Source organism: Armigeres subalbatus, chromosome 3, assembly GCF_024139115.2.
Source record: "Armigeres subalbatus isolate Guangzhou_Male chromosome 3, GZ_Asu_2, whole genome shotgun sequence".
Classification (NCBI taxonomy): Eukaryota; Metazoa; Arthropoda; class Insecta; order Diptera; family Culicidae; genus Armigeres; species Armigeres subalbatus.
Genome location: NC_085141.1, coordinates 66,948,912 through 66,971,787, shown reverse-complemented (window position 1 = coordinate 66,971,787; position 22,876 = coordinate 66,948,912). Strand labels below are relative to the sequence as shown.

Below are 22,876 nucleotides of genomic sequence, written 5' to 3'. Positions count from 1 at the left end.
GTTCTCCTTAATTTTTAATTATCTCAATTGTCTCGTTATCTCAAATGTCTCAATTAATTTCCATAAAAAAATCTTATGAATGTCGACAAGGTGGTGGTAAATGGATATTCCTCAGAGCTTCCATGGTAAATTACTACAGGAAAATGTTCTTAAAACAAATCCCGAGGAAACTTGCTACACACTTTCGTTAAATTCTTCCTTGAATTCTTTTGGTAATTCTTCTAAAAATATCTTTGGACATTTTTCCAGTATTTTCTCTGAGAATTCTTTTACGAATTTCTCCAAAAAATCGTTCTGGTATTCTTTCTGAAATTCCTCCTCATTTTCCTCCACGAATTTTTCCGGAAATTTCAGGGATTTCTCCGAAAATTCCTCCAGGAATTCCTTTGGAATTTCCTCTAAGAGCTCCTCCATAAGATCGTCCAAGAATTCCAGCGAAAGTATATCCAAGAATTTCTTCGGAAGATCCTCCAGAATTCCTCCGGTAGTTCCTTCACGAATTCCTCCAGCAGTTCTTTCAGGAATTCCTCCGGAAGTTCTTTCAGAAATTCTTCCGAAAGTTCGCCCAGGAATTCCCGCGGAAGCTTCTCCAGGGATCCCTCCGGAAGTTTCCGTAAAAATTCCTTTGGAAGTTTTTCCAGGAATTCCTTTGGAAGATTCTCTAAGAATGTTGCCGAAAGATTCTCCAAGAATGCCTCCAGAAGTATACTATGGAATTTCTCTGATATTGCCTGATTTCTTACGGAAATTTCTGCAGCAATATCTCAAGAAGATCCTCCAAGAATTCATCCAGAACTACGTCCAAGAATTTCTCCGGAAGTTTGTTTAGAAATTTCTAAACAAGAAGAAATTCTTGTAGGAACTTCAGGATAAATTCCAAAATATAAATATTTGAAAAATATTTAAATTATATTTAAGAAATATTCTCTAAAATTTTAACAAAAAAATAAACATTATTCCACATCAATAAAATAAGGGCTTGATTGAATTTACAAACCAATTGGATTTTGAAATTTCTCGCTGATGATCGTAATTTTAATATTGAAGACATTTTTTTTCGTGCCTGTTGTTCGACATTGCGCTAGAAGGTGTCATGCGGAGAGCCGGGTGTAACAGCCGGGGTACGATTTTCAACAGATCCAGTCAATTTATTTGTTTCGTGGATGACATGGACATTGTCGGCCGAACATTTGCAAAGGTGGCAGAACTGTACACCCGCCTGAAACGTGAAGCAACAAAAGTTGGACTGGTGGTGAATGCGTCAAAGACAAAGTACATGCTTGTGGGCGGAACCGAGCGCGACAGGGCCCGCCTGGGAAGCAGTGTTACGATAGACGGGGATACCTCGGATCCTTGCTAACGGCTGACAACAACGTTAGTCGTGAAATACGAAGGCGCATCATCTGTGGAAGTCGGGCCTACTACGGGCTCCAGAAGAAACTGCGGTCGAAAAAGATTCGCCACCGCACCAAATGTGTCATGTACAAGACGCTTATAAGGTTGTCCTCTATGGACATGAAACATGGACAATGCTCGAGGAGGACTTGCAAGCACTCGGAGTATTCGAGAGACGGGTACTTAGGACCATCTTTGGCGGTGTGCAAGAAGAAGGTGTGTGGCGGCGAAGAATGAACCATGAGCTCGCCCAACTCTACGGCGAACCCAGTATCCAGAAGGTAGCTAAAGCCGGAAGGGTACGATGGGCAGAACATGTTGTAAGAATGCCGTACAGCAACCCTGCAAAGATGGTGTTCGCTTCCAATCCGGCAGGTACGAGACGGCGTGGAGCGCAGCGAGCGAGATGGACAGACCAGGTGCAAAACGACTTGGCGAGCGTGGGGCGTATCCGAGGATGGAGAGATGCGGCCTCGAACCGTGCATTGTGGCGTCAAATTGTTGATTCAGTGTTATCTGTTTAGATGTTAACTAAATAAATGAATGAAACATTTGAAGACATTTTTAAACGACTGTGAAGACATTTTAAAATATCATCTGGCATCCCTGATAACAACTTAATCTAATGCCACTCATGAACAGAACGATAGGTTGAAATGTAAACAATGATGCACAGTAATGTTCGATTGTTAAAATGTCATCTGAAAACAACAGTAGACAGAAGCGGTAGCAACTAGACCACCGAGCTCGTCAATGTATAAATACTATAATTCACTTGAATTTGGTTATAATTTTTAGTGAATTGAGAGCGGTGAGTACCATCACCAACGAATCTTCCAACTTCTACAGACAAAACTATATGGGATATATCTACATATCTTTCCATGTGGTTCCATATTGTTAGCAATATCTACCACAACTCTCAAGTGAAAACTATGTTGAGTGCTTTCTACAGAGTGCGAGGAACTCATGCTTCAAACTTAAATAATGGCAAGAAAAGAGAGAGTCAAAGTTGAATCTATCACTTTCCAGGATTCTTCCATGAAGTGACTGTGTAGGTATCGACTAGACTAGACTAGCTCTATCGCGAATTTGGCTTCTCTTCCTTCCTTTATCTTCTTTCAGGTCGCTTCTCCAGTTTTTCTCTGGCAGCGGCTCAAAATCTCAAAACTCATAAACAATTAAAATAAATCGTGAGTTGCAACGCACCCGAATCTGCACCTAAGAACTCATGGCTGAGTTGAATCATCCTTTCGAATCATCGTAGGTTTTCTTTTACTCTCTTTTGTTAAAAACGGGTTTGCCTTCCGCGTATACTAAGTATACATAGAGGCTATAGGATCACTCCAAAATCGAACTTCTGATAGAAGGCTCGGAGACCCATAGTGTTATATACAAATCGACTCAGCTCGACGAATTGATGTGATGTCTGTATGTGTGTATGTGTACAAAAAATGGCAAACTTTCTTGTACTTCGCATTATCCGATTTTCTCGCAACAAGTTGCATTCGACGCAGATTGTGGCCTAGTTAGACCCTATTGTAAATTAGACCGATCGGAAATTGCGTTCCAGAGTTATTGGAAAAACATTGTTTTTTTCTTCATTTTTTCCCAAGGGCCCTCCCGTTGGAAAAAAAATCAAAAAGAAAAATATATTAGGCTCTTTTAGTGTCGAGTCGAGTCAAGTACGAGACACTGAAGACGACCACACAGTTGTGGTCGAAATACGTATCTGCAAAGATATCGAAAATAATTGGTGGAATTAAATGGAGAGTACTTAATTCGTCTTAGACGGTTGAAAAAAATCAAAAACATTTTTTTTTTCAAAAACTGCTGCAATGCATTCAAATGAACACAAATAAATGTGAATTGATGGAAATAACTAAATCTATCTTGCTGAAGTGCAATTTTGGCCTCTCTTATGTGCTTTTCTTGTTACATTTTACAATACACGAGAAAGGCACCATCACCGCTAGGTGGATTATTATGTTTTTTTTAATTCATTTTCATATGCACAATAATTATATGATTACCAAATTTAGAACAAGCGCCCTAATTGAATCTTGTCCAAAAAGGGGCAATTAACCCTGAACCTCTCTTTGCACTCACCAAATCACTCTCGTTGTTTTTTTATCCAGCCCACGCTCTTTGGACCTCAAATGTTCGATGGACCACAGATGTCCGTGTCCTGAGAGGAGAGTTGAGGATCATCCTCAGGACCTTTTTGGAGTTTCAGAAGATGAGTTTTTGCGCAGCTCTCCCAGACTGGCATGCCGTATTGGATCACGGGGAGGATGATTTGCTTGTAGACAACAAGCAGATTTTCAGGGACAATGACGACCGTCGATTGATCAAAGGTTACAGTAGTTCCAACAAAACGTTACACTTTGTCACTGTTTCATCAACCTTTTACCATGCTGTCGAGGGTCAAGCCTGGGTTGCCGTTCGGACGTATCGTTGAGCGCAGGAACACGGTTCTTCATCGACAGGGTTCTGGTAGAAGCGTTCTTCCGGATTTCCAGAAAACCCTTAGTGGCGGCATGATGTTTGTCCTCCTGGGATCGGTCACTTCTATCTTGTTGCCCTGATCCGTTGGGTCCGGGTCGCCACTTTTTGACGTAGGACTACGTCTGTCTTTTCTATAGGTACACTTTGCGATTCCGACAATCGGAGACCGTCACAAAAATATGATAGACTTTGAACTTTAATATCTCAGCCGTTTCTCGACGGATTTCCATTTTTTTTACCATTCGATCAAAGATGAGTCAACGCTTCTTTGTATTTATCTGAAAATATTGATTTTTAACTATTTATTATCGATAATTGATAAAAAGTTTAGAAATAACCAACCAATCACGTATATGCATCGCAAGTACAGACATCAAAGTCAAGCAACTTTCGGGATTGGATCTAGCTTTAGTTCGAACAAGATTTCACCCAGAGCGGGCGCGGCTGAACGAAAGCAGCGAAGTGGAGATAGCAGCAAGAAGACGCTGGTAAAATTCTCAACGGAAAACCGGTGTGGGGTGGTCGGCGTGTTGCTGGATCATTCAAGATCAACGAACCAGCATTTAATGTGACACCAGTGGGAATGCGGGAAATTTATTCCTAATTGTGGTGTCTTCGCGAAAAGTCATCGAGTAGCCGTCGGTCAGTAACATCAGGAAATGAAATTTCAACGCAAAGATTTCGAAAAGCTTTTGGGTGCAGTTAGTCATTGGAAAGGCGCATTGAGGAAAGAAAATTGGTTCTTCTCAGTGTAGGACCAGCATTTTCTGAAAAGAAAGGGTTGATTGCAAAAATGGAATGTTTCGGAGGCATCTGCGTTTGACGTGGTAGCTTGGTTGCTGTTAGTGATTCCATTCATTATACATTTATTGCATCATCACCGACCGACGTACGTGATGCTGCTACCGAACGGAAACTTTCTGTCTTTGTCAAATTATTTATTTAGCACTTTGATGAAAATGCTCGTATCTACCTCGTATCTCTTGTGTAAAATAATGGTCCAGCAACGAATCGATATATGACTTTTCAATTTCTAACATCAACAAAACAAAATTTGAATCTTGTGACGAAATTTTATTTTATTGTAATGCCATCCATTCAAACAAACTTATTGCATCATCTCCCACCAACGCACGCTTGCGATTGTGTTACCGAAGGTAAGTCGTCGCCTAATGATTAAGTTTTGCACTTTGAAGATAAATCATCTCGGATCGGTTTTTTTTTGTATAAAATGGTGAACCGGAAAGAATCGATTCCATTTAAAATGACTAATAGGGTAAACTGGGGTAATATGCAAAACGACTTCTTCTTCTTCTTTTTATTGGCATTACATTCCCACACTGGGACAGAGCTGCCTCGCAGCTTAGTGTTCATTAAGCACTTCCACAGTTATTAACTGCGAGGTTTCTAAGCCAGGTTACCATTTTTGCATTCGTATATCATGAGGCTAACACGATGATACTTTATGCCCAGAGAAGTCGAGACAATTTCCAATCCGAAAATTGCCTAGACCGGCACCGGGAATCGAACCCAGCCACCCTCAGCATGGTCTTGCTTTGTAGAGCAACACGCGCGTCTTACCGCATGGCTAAGGAGGGCTTAAAACGACCTGCAAAACGACCTTTTGGCTTTTTAGCGGTGTTCCAGAAATATTTTCAAGAATGTGTACTACTGAGTTGGTAGTTCAAGATCCGAACTACATGCTCTGTATCAAATACTTGAGCTTGAGCTTGATTGTGCTGTTCTTGCACAAGGAACCAACAGATGTTTTGCTTGGGACTAGCACACATTTTCAATGTACAAATAGGGGCCATCCAGAAACCACGTGGTCATATTTTTGAAGATTTTCAACCCCCCCCCTCCCCCCATGTGGTCTATCGTGGTCATTTGGCAGACCCCCTCCCTTTGACCACGTGGTTTTTTCAAGCACAAAAATTTAAAAAACCTTAGTAACTAAAACATATGGTTAATCCGATCAATTTTGAAGATGGACAATTTCAACTGATTCAAAATCAAACTAAAACCCAGCATGGAAATTATAAATTTTCATTATTTCGAAGATTCTATTTTTTCTCTAATAAATAATATAGAGCTGGCTCATCTCTCAAAATTTCTAATTCTTCATTGAAATTTTATTTTGATATTGACTCGTGGAATCCAATGATGCCATACTAAACATATTTTCTCGTTCACTCTGATGTCTTTCGAATAATTTCCCAAGGAACTTCTATTCCATATCTCGAATATGCTTCAGTCAATGGTGGACTCATAGAAGAATGAATGTATTATAGATCAATTATCATTTTGGAATTCGGATCATTCGATTTATTCAATTAACCAAATTATGAATGATGTATGATATAATATCCCATTAGGTCCATTGGGTTGATATGGCAATTGTTATTTGTACAAGCTACTACAGACTTTTTAGTTAAAAAAATTATGTTGAGCTTTTTAATGGAATGTCTTTACTTGTCATAAGACGAGTTTGTACCTTCCCATTTAATTCCACCACTTGATTGTACCTTGACAGATACGTATTTCGACCTCAACAGTAAGGTCGTCTTCAGTGTTTCGTACTTGACTCGACTTAGGTTATACAAAACTTATAGGTTTTAAAAAACGTCCTGGAAGTCGTAATGTTTGAACTACTTAATCATTCAAGTCCGTGAACCCAGTGCTTCTAAGGCCCTACAAAAAAGGCATAGTCATTGTGCAGCTTGATGTTGACTCAAGATAATTTTGGGTACCTTGTCTCTTAGATCTCATGTTAATGGAAATTAGGATCATATGCTTATTTCATCGGATTGGGTACATACCGATGATGAGGACATTACAAATGTCATGATTGATCACCCGAGAAGTCGTGGGCTGAACTTGAGAGCAATCACTGGCTTAACGTTAAGGATGACCCATCTTATCTGAGTGTTCAGAATGATTCAAACATTTCAACTTCATTTGCATGCTCTTAGAATCGAAATCTTCCCAAAGTTTCGGATAACTGAGTTTTCAGGGTCAGTCAAATTTGAGCTCCCATATTTTTTTCTGTAAAACCAATATATAGATGAACAATTTTACTGAAGAGAATGGTGGCCTAGCTCTCTTTTGTGATTTAATAGCCAATCTAAAACGCTGGGCATATATGACCCATCCGTCCTGAAAGGGTTAAGATTTGTTTTGGAATTCAATTTCAATCGTTATTATAACACTATTTATTACCCTAGATTGTTTTAGGAATAGGAGTGTTTTTTTCTGGAACACTGCCTTTTTCATATCGTCGTACTCTTCTTAGTTCTAAGACCCTTTTATGAATTTAAAAAGCATTTTATTTAGAATTTCATGTTGATTTTTTAAATGCAAACTTCTCTATGTCATAACCTTTTTCATACGCACTACTAGAATTTTGATCAATAGATCGAAAAATTTAAAAATGCACCTAAATGTTCTAATTAGGTGCATTATTAAATTTTTCGATCAATTAGCCTAATTATTCAATATCATAAGAACTAGGCTTCTTAATCCTAAATAATTGCCTACATGTATTGCTTGGATGAATTTTAAATTCCAAGATCTTCCTAATTTTCAAGAATAATTATTCTGGAGTTGCAAGGGAAACCCTTCAGAATAGTTAGAAGAAATTCTTCGGAGTCTCCACGGAAAAATCTTCAGTATTTCAACGATTTTTTTTTCGAAATTCTGTGGAAAAGTTCCCAAAAAAGGTTTTGTAGAAATTTTGAAGAACTAGAAGAATCCGTAGAAGGATCCTAAATGCATGAAAATTCCAATAAACATCAAATTCCGAAGAACTTCCGGCATAAATTAGAAAAAAAAATCCAGCTTACTTTTTTTACAGAATCTCTAAAGATTTTTTTCTAAATATTAGGGGAACTTCAATTAATCTTCAAAGGAAATTCTTCTAAATTTCCAATGGAAATTTTTCGTTTTCAAAAAATCTTAGAAATTTTCAGCAGTTTTTTAATTTCCAAAAGAAATTATTTGGAGTATACCAAAATATTTCCGATGGAAATTCCTAAGATTTTCCAGTAGAAAATCGAAAAAAGTTCATCTAAAACACCAATAATGAATTTCCCGAGGATATTTCGATGTTTTTACAAGAGGAAATAACGAAAAAATTGCACTTTTGTAGTACTTGTGAAGGTTGTACTTTAGAAGCAATTCAATAGGAATTCCTTAGAAAATTAAATCAAAATTTGAAAGATTTTCTGATGTGAAAATTCCTTAAAATTTTTAAATCATTTCTTGTGCTTCATTGCATGGTAAAGATTTAAAGCAATGTTTAGCTGAACCTACAAAGAAATCAAAATGACTTTCCGAAGAAGAATGAATTTCCCATGAAATTTTGGAAGAATTTATGGTGCAAATTAAAAAAACACGAACCTTGAGAATTCTAAAGATTTATTCTTTGAAAATCCAAAGTATTTTTTGAAGATAATCCATAGACTCTTCCGTGGAAATTCTAAATAATGCCTCGAATAAAAAATATTTGGAAAATTTAAAAATGTGATAGAACTCACAAAGAGCGTAAAAATTTCATTTCAAAATTCCAAATTTGAAAACAAAATCCAAAAACAAAAATCAACGGTAATATCAAAGTGTTTCATGTGGCATTGGCTATTTAATTTCTCATGAAAATTCAGAAGATTTTTTCTTGAAAAATTTAGAAGTCTTCTTCTTCTTCTATGGCTCCATATTCCAACTGGAAGTTGGTCTGCTTTTCAACTTAGTTTATTCTATTAGCATTTCCTCAGTTATAAATTGAAAGTTTTAAATGCCAGCAATTGTACGATTATATATCTTGTGTAGCAAGTACGAAGGATACATTATACCTAGGGTGTCGACAATGTTTGACACCCGAAAACATCCTAGACAGGAACGAGAATCGAACTCGTCATCTCCGGATTGGCAATCCTATGCCTTTGCTCGTAAGGCTAACTGGAGACTAAACATTTTGAAATGCACTCCATAAAATGCTCGAAAAACTTATTTTGGAAATGAAATAGAATTTCTGGTGAAGATTCGGAAGAACTTGTCGAAGAAATTCATTAGAATGTAAAAAAAATATGAAAATATGAACATTTTTTTCCACCAAAAATTATATGTATTTCCCACGAGACTGTTTTGAATTTTCAGATTTTACACTGGCGATATTTTGTTTTTTTTTTCATGACCAATTTGTAGCAAAATTTTCCAGAGAGAATTGTTCAAAAAACATTCTGAATGCTAGCACTTTATCAGGATTGTATGAAGTAAGGTCAAAGTTTTTACAGGAATTTTTTACTGGATTTTTCCTGAATATCCACAAGACATTCTTTTGAAGATTTTTCTTGAATTATTGTAAAAACATGAACAGTTTTCAAAATTGTAGCTGTAGTCCGCTGATGCAAAAGTGTCGGCGGCGTGATGCCAAAAACCATCTGCGGCGGAATTTTCAGAAAATATTTTTTCATTTTTCTTTCCCAATTTTTTTTTGGTGAAAATTGAGACTGAAACGCAACCTGCTTTTTCGTTTATTTTTTTTTTATGGAAATAGGATCTAAAGCTAAGTTGGCCAAATAACTATGCATCGGCGTTGCGACCGACGCTGCGTTACCGGGTTTTCTCGATGCTTAATGCTAAATTCATTTTAACACTGAGTTGAAAAGACGCTACGTGGGCATCGGCCCTAAGATGCGCTTTGCGTTTAATGATTAAATCATTAAATTTTGATGATTTGTATTTTTTACACCGCTATTGTTATTTACCAAAAATTTTCGTGTTAAAAAAACCACGTGGTTCGAGAGCAACACCCCCTCCCCCCAGGTGGCTTATCGTAGTTATATTCCAAACTCCTCCTCCCCCTATATAACCACGTGGTTTGTGGACGGCCCTGGTGATCTCATTTGTTAGGTCATACTGGCGCCTGCCACGTCAGAATGCAAGTCAATGTAAGGAAGGGAGAGGAAATGATGATGCAATCACTCGCCCACTGCAAGCCGAATATACCTCTGCACTTGCCATGAGATCATGCGGAATTTGTTGGAATTTTTGGGTTAGGTTCGAGAGGCAGAGGTCCGTCTTGGTTAACGAGATGCCAATGTGATAGATAGGAGAATGCAACTGATGGAATTTCTAATTGGATGTAGGAAACGAGATCTATAGTTCATTTCCAATTCTAGCAGATTACTGTCAGAGTACTCAAGTTGAAGGTATATGAACAGTAATGGAAACGGTATGGAAGTCCATTTTCAGTTCTAGCGATTGCTACAACATGAGAAATATAGAGAAAGATACAAAGTAGAAAAATTACCAAACCAACAAAATGACGCATTTTCCCAATGGCGTATTTTTAGTTTTTCCCAACCAACAAAAAGCGTTAATCGTTTTTTGTCAGGACCACCATATTTAACAGAAGAGAGTTGATTCAAGATTAATTTTCTTTAAATCGACAGAAAATTCAATAACTATGATAGCGTAGGTAGCGGTGATGGCCGTCAGGTTTTTTAGTCATTTGGTTGTGATGAATGTTTGGAGTGGCACATCATAAAAAATAAATATGAGCTAGTTTATTAGGATCGTCACGACAAATTCGGGAAAGGTGCGAAAGTAAAATTTTCATTAGCAAGGAACGAATAATTTTAAAATTTCTGGTATTCTGAATTCATTTCCAGTGAATTCAATTCAGTGCAGCTACTCAAAATCAGATTTTTTTAGTTATTCTGGTCGCTATAAGGGAGCGTCCACAAATTACGTAACGCTTAGATGGGGGAGGTGGATTGGTCGAAGTGTGACAATTCTTGCAAAAAAATCAGATGTTTCATACAAAAAGTGTGACATAGGGGGATGGGGAGTTGAAAATGCCCAATTTTTGCATTACGTAATTAATGGATCTTCCCTAATGATTTATTTTCAATATCCACCCAATAATCACCAATAACACACCCAAAGTTGGAATCTTTTGACAAAATTTCACTTGATATTTTAATCTTTTTCATAGAGAATGTGTAAATCCAATACAAACATATAAAGATCGATTTAAAGTAACACTTACTCCCAACCCCTAAGCAATATGTACTTCTTGCTCTCAGATACATTCAATCCATTCTACAAGCATTCTAAGTAAATGGAACAGTGACCCATTCTCACCCCCATTTGACCCATTATTGTCACCCCCGACGACGGTAATGTAAAAAACACAGGACTCGATCAGGAATGCATAACAAAATTATAACTCAATTCTATCAATTGTTGTTATTTAAAACAACGTGTGTTATAATTAGATAATTCGATAAAAATGTGTCTTCGACCAGTTTTATTTCATATCAAAAATATAACAACATTAGTTATGTATATTTTCACAAAATAATTGCCTACATTTCTTTGTAGATATAAGAAAAAAAATTGTACAGAAAAATAAAATCAACGTATGTTATATAGTGGATATGAAGGTATTAACCTCTGATTTGATTGTGTTATGGCTAGAGGGATTTTTGATATAATATTGTTATTTTAACAATTAACCATCCAAATTTATAACACACTTTGTAACAATATTTTTCTGGAATAAATAACTCCCCTTGTTATAATTTTGTTATGCATCGGGGATACACCCAAAAAACAAATCTTACAATTACTGTATAAAACCTTGATATATACAATTCTATGAGGTTTTAATACAAAAAAACTAAATGCTTTTTATATAGATACTGCATAAAAATAATACTAAATGTTAAGATTTCTACACAATGAGTTTATTAAAAAAAAATCGAAATTATATATGCCAATATTTTATACAGTTTCTGTGAGATTCTTATGCAGAACTGTATTAAAATCTGCCATCCGCTGATTGGGTGTAGAGAACAAAAAAGCATTTTAGGAGGATAGATTCCATTATTTTCATCAATTCATTTCTAATTGCGTTAGTTTGGATGCATTACATTAAATTTGGAAGAAGCTTGTAAGAATTCAGAGAAAAAATATCAAATTATCTAAGGGAATTCCAGGGGACGGAACTGCCCATGATCTCATATTCGGTAAGAGTGAAATCAGTAGTGATTCAGTTTCATTCCAAATTTTCGACCACTATTCTAGTTTGAATCTGGAGCAAAATAGAACAAACTCGCTGGTTTCCCCAGCAGTGTTTCATTTATGTTTTAAAATTTTCAAATAAATTAAATAATTATGTTGCTGCCAAGGAAAGCCCCGTTATTACAAAGTGGTTTGTTACGTAGATAAAATGATGCATTCATACATCAAAACAATTGAAAAAAAAAATTAAATCTCATGATTCTAGGTTTAAGTTTTTAACAGCTGTTGGGAAATGAAAGTTTAAAATTCATATTCAAAATGGCAGCCCCGAACAATTTGACTTACTGCTGATTATGAAATCGTCTCCACAAGTTTAATAAATTCAGAACAATTACCTTTGGCAAGATGAAAGAACATGAAAAACCACTTAAAAATTTAGAAGAATATTATGTAAATCCCGTGTAAAATAACTAAAATAAAATCCCGTAAAAAAAATTCAAAAAATATCCCGTAAAAAAATCTTACCGTTCTATTTTCCTTTATTTCCAGGTAACTCATCATTGGAACATTATAGTTCTGGGAACAACGAGATGTTTTAAGATAAGTAAATAGTACAATAGGGTATGCAATGCATTCATATTCCAAAATACTTCATGTATTGATAACGAAATATTGCAATCAATTCTAATGATGGGCAATCAAAAAAAAATGTGCGAAACATTAGAAATTTGTGTTTTTTGGTGAACTAAAGACAGCATTTCCGAAGTGTCGAACGTTACAATAGTAGAGAAAAGGACTATCAACCGCAAGATCAATAAATCGGATCCGGGTTATTTTTTGTATTATTTTTATTCCGCTTAGTATTTGGAACATTATTGCAATTTTAGTGTAACCACTCGATGTTTACAAAGGCTCCACCCCCAACGTTTTTCACATTAGGTATAAATGAGTATTATAAAGCCTGTCCACGTTAAATTTCGGACACCCATCATCCAATGCTATTTTTTAAAATTTTCACAAACCACTGAGAAGATTAATTTACATGACAGCTGAATCTCTCCACTTTATGTGATTCTTTGAGCATATTTTCATTCTTGTCAAAGTGATGAAATGGCTACAAATCAATTGGACATTGTCTCAGTGTCCGAAATTTAACGTGGACAGGCTTTATAATATTCGATGGCACTGACCCATTTTTTCTAAATCTTGGGGAACTTCTTCAGGAATTCTGAAAAATTTCTCCAGAAACTTTTTCAAGATTTTCTCTCCAGCAATTTCTTCAAGAACACCATGAGAAATTTCATAAGGTTCTTCCAGAAATTTCTTCAAGAATTTCTTAACGATTCCTCAAGAAATTTCTGCAGGAATTCTTCTTGGAGTATCTCCATAAATTTATTCAATAATTCATCCTGGAGGAATTCCTGTTCTAATTTCTAGTGGTAACACTTAGCAATAAGATGTGTGTCTATAAATCAAGATCATGCAAAAGGCTACTGGCTTTGATTCTAAGTACGGTAATAATCATTTGTTTGATTTCCTAATGCATCTGAGCATCATCAAGGAAGTCTTAGGACAAAGTATTGCAAAAATGGCTTAAAAACTCAACAGTTAATACACTACCCGACATAATCAAGTGCCCACTTGTAGTTCCTCATACAAAATGGTCAACTTTTGATCTCTAGATGTCGGTTGTCCGTGAATAAATTTTGCTGAAAATTTGACCAGAACTCAGATATAACATAAAAGGTACTGACCATATTGATTCTGAGGGTAGAGAAATATTGCGGTACAATCAAAACGAATTTTATGGCAAAACATTAATTTCCAAATATCTTTGGTTTAGCAGTTCCATTGAGCTCATTGGGACGAGGGTGAGGGTAGTTCGGAATAATGCAATAATAAATGTGTCCCTTCTTTTAAAGTGGGTTGTTTTTTAGAATAATGAAACAGTGGATGTTATTCTTATTAAATAAAATATATCTTCCCGAAATAAGGATATTGGGGAAGTGGCCTGTGCGGTATATAAGAGTCTTCTCCATTCGGCTCGGTCCATGGCTACACGTCGCCAACCACGCAGTCTACGGAGGGTCCGCAAGTCATCTTCCACCTGATAGGTCCATCTTGCCCGCTGCGCACCTTGCCTTCTTGTGCCCGTCGGATCGTTGTCGAGAACCATTTTCACCGGGTTACTGTCCGACATTCTGGCTACATGCCCACCGCAGTCGTCCGATTTTCACGGTGTGAACGGTGGATGATTCTCCCAGCAGCTCATGCAACTCGTGGTTCATTCGCCTACTCCACGTTCCGTCCGCCATCTGCACCCCACCATAGATCCTTTCGAAAACTCCAAGTGCGCGTTGGTCCTCCACGAGCATCGTCCAGGTCTCGTGTCCGTAGAGGACTACCGGTCTAATGAGCGTTTTGTAGATTGTCAGTTTGTAGATTGTCACATTTTTCTTAAATTTATGTGGTGAAATTATGTTGGTTTTTCTCAAAATTGAGCCCACGAAATGTCGAAATAAAAAGTGGAACGGAACGAAAAAATCTTGTTTTATTTTTGAAAATCGAAATGTTTATTCAACTGCATAGTATGCATCGGCCAAAAGTCTGTATGTCGTCGACGAAGCCAAATAGCTGGACGGACTTATTGAAAATTGTACCACTCGTGTTAATCCCTGCTCTTCGTATTACCCCTTCCAAAGCGATGTTGAATAGCAGACACTAAAGACCATCACCTTGCCGTAACCCTCTGTGGGTTTCGAAAGGACTCGAGGATGCCCCTGAAACTCGAACTACGCACATCACCCGATCCATCGTCGCTTTAATCAACCGTTTCAGTTTATCCGGAAATCCATGTTCGTCCATTAGTTGCCATAGCTGGTCCCGATCGATTATATCATATGCGGCTTTGAAGTCGATAAATAGATGATGTGTGGGCACGTTGTATTCGCGGCATTTCTGCAGTACTTGGCGAATGGCGAACACCTGGTCCGTGGTGGAGCGTTTGCCCCCGCCTGGTACTGCACCACGAACTCCCTTGCAATTGATGCTAGTCGACGGTATAAAATTTGGGAGAGTACCTTGTAGGCGGCGTTCAGCAATGTGATTGTGCGGTAGTTGCTACAATCCAGCTTATCGCCCTTTTTGTAGATGGGATACCAGTCCAGCGCTCTAGTCGTGTTTAAATAGCTCTCCTGGAAGTTGGTCAACCCCAGGGGCTTTGTTGTTCTTCAGCCGGCCAATCTCCTCCTGCATTTCCCGGAGATCCGGATGGATCAGGATCAGGATGGACAGGGTTGGAATTTTGGTTTGAGGTACTTCAGCTGCTCATCCGGGTATTTGACGTCAAAAACGTTGTAGCGTATCGTCATGCTCGAGTTGTGGTTCGTCAGGTAGCATCTTCCGGATGGCCAGAGCTTCATGGTACACGGAACAATAAGACAAAGAAACAAAACAGAACAAAAAACTTGGAAAGAGAAAAAAAGAAATATTAGACATTGATGTCAGACGAGCAAAGAAATGCATAGATAGTCTGCATATATACCTCGTTGTCACAAGGGTATCCAAATAGTTGCTCTCTGAACGCGTCGTTTTCCGAGCAACACCAAACTACGTGATCGATGTCATCGTAACCAGCTCCAAACCTACATAGATTGCTATCGACTAGGTTTATTCTATAGAGATGTGCGTTTAGTGAATAGTGATTTCACATAAGCCTCGACATCGTGCGAATTAAGCCTTGGCTCAAGTCCTCATCTCTGAACCACGCTCGCGCAGAAATTTTAGGAACTATGGAAAATAGCCACCGTCCAAATTTATTGTGTGACCAATTCATTTGTCAATTTTGAAGAGTACTCTGACGGACTAATGGGAAAAACTCGTTGTTCGAGATTTGTCTATCATAAACTTCACCTTCCTGTGCACCCACCTTTGCTAGCGAGTCCGCCTTCTCATTGCCATAGATTAGGCAATGGGATGGGACCCATACAAAGGTAGGGGAAGAGGCCCCAAAACGCCCCCCGAGGCAAAACGCCTTTTGTGGTTTCCCTCATATTTACCGTCATTTATATGTCCGTAACAAAACTAGATCTAAAATTATGTAGGTTAGGCGAAAAAAGTTTCAAAATAGCGAGGCAAAATGCCCTAGTGGCACTAACCTGCAAAGTAGTTGCGTCTCCACGGACTATCCATACCAGAATGCTGATTCGCCGACGCGTGGTACTTTGATCGGAAATTATCCCCAAAGCGAAGTTAATTGCTGCTAGCTCAGCAACATAAACTGAACAAGGTTCCTGAAGTTTTCGGAAGGTGGTTGAATTTACACTGCTAAAAATAACTATTTAAAGTATATGTGTCGCGATTATAAAATTTTGCAATAGCACCACCCTAATATAATCGATATGGATCTACACATTATCTACACATTATCTATACATACAAATTATTGCTTATTCGTGACCACACATAAAGTTTATTTGTACATATATTTTATTAGTGGTTTGCGTGAAGAACGGTTATATGTGCGCTTATATATATACACTGCCAAAAAAATTTATATAAGATATATGTGTCGCCGTTATAAATTTTTGCAATAGCTTCACCCTAATATATTCGATATAGAACCACACATAAATTAAATAATTGCTAACTCGAGACCACACATAAAGTTTATTTGGATATATATTTTATTAGTAGCTCGTATGGAGAATGGTTATGTGTGCGAGCATATACATCATAAGTTAAATCTATGGATTTTTGCCAATAAATATGTGTGGATTTTTAGTAGTGTAACTTAAATCTATGGATTTTCGCCAATAAAAATGTGTGGATTTTGGGTAGTGTACATTGAAAATACCAAAGCCAGTAAATGCGGGAACCATCAGTGAAATATCTGTTGTTGAAATTGACATGTTCATATTTTTCGGAAAAATGGAGGGAATAGATATTTGTCGAAGATGATCTGGTATTTATTGAATTGCATGTTTCAAGGATAGATTGTATTCAATGGAGGATCTGTCGTTGGTGAAGTGAACTCGAGTGGGAGTTTAACAAGGAAGACAAAGATCTGACGATATGTAGTTGAGATAAACTCTTAGGAATCTTGACCGACGAACAAGATCAAGCATATTATCGAAGTTTTCTAAGACAAGTGTGTTACTTGTTCCACATCTAATTAGTATTCTTAATGAGAGCTCCTAGTAACGGTGCTTTTAAGGAGTGACTCCAGCAAGCACATCCAGGCTCATGTTATGCATTGAATGCATACAGCCAAGGGCAATACGCAAACAACGATACTGAATTCGTTCCAATTTGATTAGATGGCAATCAGCTGCTGAGAGGAAGCAGAAAGAGCCATACTCTAAAACAGAGAGAAAAGTCGTTTTATAGAGTTTGATGAGGTCTTCCGGGGGAGCAGAGCACCCCACCATGTTCCAGAAATAAAACGTAGAAAATTAATCATTTTCCGGCATTTCTCTATCAAATACTCAATGTGAAGTTTCCAGGTACATTTAGAATCAAACACGACCCCAAGGTATTTAGAAGATAAAGTTTGGTTGATGTCATCATTCAACAGCTTGAGTTTCAGTTGAGCAGGGTACCGCTTCTTAGTAAACACAACCAACTGAGTTTTTTTGCGGTGAAAACTCGATCCCTAAATATCTGGCCCAAACAGTCAGATTGTTTAGGGTACTTTGCAATGGTTATTGCAAGACATCTGCACATGGACCTCTTAGAGAGACCATGGCATCATGGCAAGTTGTCTGAGCGTGCATTGTCCTTCCTAACAATTATCAATATCTTTCACATAGAAATTATAAAGCAAGGGACTTAAACATGAGCCTTGGGGTCATGTAGCTATTTCTGGAAGTTGGCAGAGTGCCGAGTGTGAAGTTCATTTGTTTTTCTGACAACAAATTGTACAAGAAATTATTCAAAATAACGGGTAATCCACTACGGTGCAGATTGTCTGACAGTACTTCTATGGAAACTGAATCAAAAGCGCCCTTAAAGCCATGTCCATTTAGAATCCGGAATGATTTATTGTATTGCAGCGGCACGGAAAGTGACCGCTGCAAGAATTCTTTTACAGCGGTTTGTCTACCTAGGCGCCCACTTGCTGTGGTATAAATTTCACGATGTTTCGTGTAGCGAGTCAAAAATTATTCCAGATCAAAAATGGATTTCAGACAGCTTCCTAGCCAAAAATTCTACGTGGCGACGGCACGAGGAGTAGTTCCTGCGAAGTTTAAATTTGCTTTTTGGACAAACTTGCAAAAAAACACAGTTGGTTTTGGCAAGGGATATGCAGCTGTGGAGCAAATACCTAAATGTTTGTGACGAATAAGACGATGGACTCGAAATTGTACAAGGAGGAATGTCTCAAAAACCGCGGTCTACCTTCCAAAAAGCCCATAAAGGTCCCGTGAAGTTTTGGCCAGATTTGGCGAGTTGCCACTACAGCCGGGAAGTCATCCAGTGGCACCGCGATAATAACGAAGATTTCATCGATAAAATATATCCACGCAACTGCCCACAGCTCGGCCCATCGAGACATTTTGGGTAGTAATGAAGCGGAAGCTTAAGAAAAGCTTAAGAAGCTTAAAAAACAGCTCGGGACGCGACTCAGATGACCAAAATGTGGAACAAATGTGCCAAGGAAGTTAACTTCGGAGGTGTGCAACTTTTGATGAGAGAAATAAAGAAGAAGGTGAAAATTTTTACTAGAAACAAAAAGAAATGATTTGTATCATTTTTTTTTCCTTAAAGTACAGTAAATTACCTTTGTATTGATGTATTAAGCTTATTTGTACCTCAATCCGTTACCAAGATACAGATGATTTTATTATTCCGGATTCTAAATTGACATAGCTTTAATACCCAAGAATACTGAAGCCAATTGCTCCTTGTGCGCAAAGGTCAGCTGTATATCTGAAGAGAGCAACGCTAGACAATCGTTTGTTCCTTTTCCTTTACGAAAGCCAAACTGAGTATTTGAGAGTAATGCATTTTGTTCAACCCAATGGTGGATTCTTAAAAGGAAAGGAACAGTTGTACAGGTCAAGTAATCGTCTTTTAGCGATATCTGGGAGATTTTTAAGAAGATTGAATTTGATGTTATTATTAGAGTTATTCGATGAAAGAAGAGACATAGATAATTCCAGCATTGAGAATGATATACGCAAAGAATCGGGATCAGTGATTGATTCTTGAAATAGAGATTCTGCTGGCACGGAATCGGGACAGATCTTTTTTGCGAAATTGAATATCCATCGATTGAAGTGTTCTTCACTCTCGTTGGTGGAGATGCGATTCCGCATGATGCGGGCCATTTTTCAAAGTGTTGTCATTGAGGTTTCTCGTGATAGTCCCTCGACAAAACGTTGCCAGTAGCTACGTTTTTTAGCCTTTAGAAGATTTGTGAGCTTTCTTTCAAGTCTCAAATACTCTTCGAAAAACTCAGACCTTCCGTGTTTACGAAATGCCTCGAAGGCGTCAGATTTCTCAGAATACAACTTAGTTCATTCATCATCCCATCCAGGAATGGCTGGTCTTCTCATGACAGATGTACTTGGAACGCGTCGTTTCTGAGCTTCTAGTGCGCTTTTATGAATCAATTCGGTAAGGAATCGATACTTATCCAGCGAAAGAAGAATATCAGTTGATCTAATACCAATATTTACGGCCGATGCTAATTTTTGCCAGTCAATGATCTTCGTGAGGTCGAAAGGAACCTCAACTGGCTCAGATTGTTGATAGCCACTTTTGATTGAAGTGACTATCGGCATATGGTCACTACCATGGGGATCTTGGATTACCTTCCACGTACAATCTAATGATAGTGAATTTGAGCATAAAGACAGATCAATACGGCTTTGTTGACCATTATGACTCATGCTAAAACGCATAATTTCACTCACTAGCCAAAAAATCATTTCGGTTCAAAAACGCGTTAGGGGGCAATTTATTGCTTATACATGGAAAATTATCTAAATATTATAAGCGACGAACGTAAATTCACTGTTTTTAACGAAGGAGAGCAAAAGAAACCCTAGGATGATTCAACTCATCCATGAGTTTTTAGGAGCTGAGTTGGATGCGTTTCAACTCACGCTTGATTTGAATCATCTATGAGTTTTGAGATTTTGAGTTTTTACCAACACTGCCCTTACCTGCAAGCACATCCTTGCAAGCAAGGATGTTAACGATCATTCAGTAATTTGCGTTCGATCATTTAGTAGTTTGTCAATAACACATTCCAGAAGCTGAACTTCAAAATATGTTGTATGGTGGACTTCTAGTGCGAAAGTTTTTATACAAATCTGCCTAATAGATCGTTGTTTGAATTCCACTAGTAACGGAGTTATAGCTATAGTTTCAGTAACTTAGACTAAATGATAACAAAATTCCAATCATTTAGTTTAAGTTACTGCAACTAGCGCTCTAACTCCTTTATTAGTTGAATTCTAATAACGAACCATTAGGCAAAGTTGTAGAAAAACCTTCGCACTAGAAGTACATCATACAACATATTTTGAAATTCAGCTTCTGAAATGTATTATTGTCAAACTACTAAATGATCGAACGCAAATTACTGAATGATCGTTAACATCCTTGCTTGCAAGTCAGGCTCGCTGCGTTGATTACACCTTCTATCTCGACCACCCGCGAGGAGACATAAACTAAATATTCAATATTGTACGTCATGTCGCCAGCAATTTCATTCGCCACCTGGTATGTAGGTGTGATGATGTGTAGTTTGTTCCTATTGATCTGGTTAAAATCAAGCTTCGGAAAACGACGCGTCAAATCTCGTTTAATGTCGAGAAAGTCTAGGCTTTTCACTTTCTGCCGAAAGTAAACAACCCAAGGACCAGGCGAAGATGCCTGCTTACAATAGCTTGCTTTACTACACAGAAAAAAATCCGTGGTGAAAACTGCTATTTTGTAGACTACGCTCTGTTTTTAAAACCACCATGAAATTTCAGTAAATTTTACCATGGTTTCAGAGAAATTAACCACTGTTTCAGTTCATGTGACAACATTCCGCATGGGCCACAGTTGTCGTCGGTGCATATTCTTAAAATAACTCTTGGAATGGTAGTTTCAACTGCAACATTTTTTTTGCGTGTAGCGTCGTCAGAAGCAGCTACTTCCCTCGCCGACAGCGATCGCCTTGGATCCGTAAGTTGGAACAGCACCACACAATAAAACAATGGATCCCACACTACCGAACACGATCCGCGATGAGACACAGCACACACGCCTGGCTCGTTCAAACTATCGGCACGGAATGACATTCGCCGCCATCTTGGACACGAAGTGTTACATAAAAAGGTTATTTGCAGTCGATTGGAAGTTCAGTAATTTTTTTCTAATCAACCCTATTTTAGATTGGATATCACATAGCGGACCGAAAGAATAACGTTAGTTTTCATGTAGGGGAACAAGGGGCAATATGGACACCCTAAGGTTTTATTCAACATTAAGTGATTTAAATTGAATATAATTCCGATATTTAGCAATTACATGATACTATTACTCGTTAACTACCAGTTCAGTTTGGAATCGTACTGGAAATACGGCAATATCAATCAAATAGGACGATTTTGTAATAGTTATTTTTTCTCTCTCTAGGGAAGGTAGCGGGGCAGATTGGACACCCCATGGGGCAGTATGGACACCCTTAAAAAATATGAAGAAAATTATCTTACTCGTGATTATATGCCATCGTAATCTATTTTATTCATCATCCAACCAAAATATTACCCAATTGTTCACCTTCCTGTCATGTTTTTGTATGAGACACCTAAAATTGTGTTGGGATCATCAACATCCGAAAATCTATTTCCTTCGTCTTATGCGAGGTCATATATGGTCGTTTTCTATTTTAATTCCATGGTGAATAGAAGATGATTGGTTACGTAACGCACAAATTTGCCACTTTCAGCCGGTTTCATACATGTATGTCGAACTTTTTGTATGAAGCATATGATTTTTTTTATATGAATCCTCACACTTATTGCAACCCGGGCAGAAGCCATGAACAGAATAACAAAACATGATATGGACTTGATTGATATAAGAGATAAAAGAACAGGCAACAATATCAAAAATTTGCACCGAAATATCATCTAAATATCAATATATGCTATGGATAAGAACAAACTAATGGCACATGATATTGATCACTTATTACAAATAGCATAACTTGATCTTCCAATGATATTTTAGTGCAAAATTTTGATATTATCGTCTGATCTTTTATCTCTTATATCAATCATGTCCATATCTCATTTTGCTATCTTATCAACATTTGATATTAATGAGCTATTTTCGTCCACTCGGGAAGACCTCTTCCCAATCGTCTCTCCCGTAAGCATTGCATAATCTATACATGCTCTTAACCACCCTACTGGCATAGCCAATCCTTCCAATGGGTTGTACCGATCAACTTGCCAACGAGATTGCCAAATCTATACAAAACACTTCCTTTTTTTGTTGCACTTTCAGCGACTTCTATGGTATATAGGGGAACGGTTCGCCACTTCATCTCATAGCTCCTATTTCAATCGCATCAAAAACAAAGCAATGAAAAGGAATTTGGTTTGTTTATTATTTTTGTGATTTTTTTCAGCAGTGAGCACGCATGTTGACAAAAAGAAGCGACGAATTTGGTGCCGTATTTCTTTGTTTAGCGATGAGATGGATATATGTACAGTGAGATGGAGATCGGAACATTTCCCCTATGTCATGTACTGGTACTTTTAAAGCGATTTATATTTCCGCACCATGATAACACGAAAAAAAACGATATGAAAGCCCAGTTCGATGAGTTTGTGGTTATGTTTTTAATTTTTAGGGTGTCAATTCTACCCCCATATAGAGTGTTCAGTTTGCCCCAACAGCTGAACATATTATAAAACTTTTGGAAATTTTATAAAAATCA

At 37.6% G+C, this 22,876-nt stretch overlaps 1 protein-coding gene and 1 long non-coding RNA gene across 3 annotated transcripts in view; one reads left to right on the top strand and one right to left on the bottom strand.

The window, feature by feature from the left end:
• Nucleotides 1–22,876, top strand: part of LOC134228165 (uncharacterized) — a 172,054-nt gene that overhangs the window by 120,071 nt on the left and 29,107 nt on the right. The window lies entirely within an intron of this gene.
• Nucleotides 14,475–16,151, bottom strand: LOC134221231 (uncharacterized). The gene is made up of 2 exons (XR_009982274.1): nucleotides 15,473–16,151; nucleotides 14,475–15,394 (listed from the first exon to the last, which is right to left on the bottom strand). It is a non-coding gene; the product is annotated as an uncharacterized LOC134221231 (long non-coding RNA).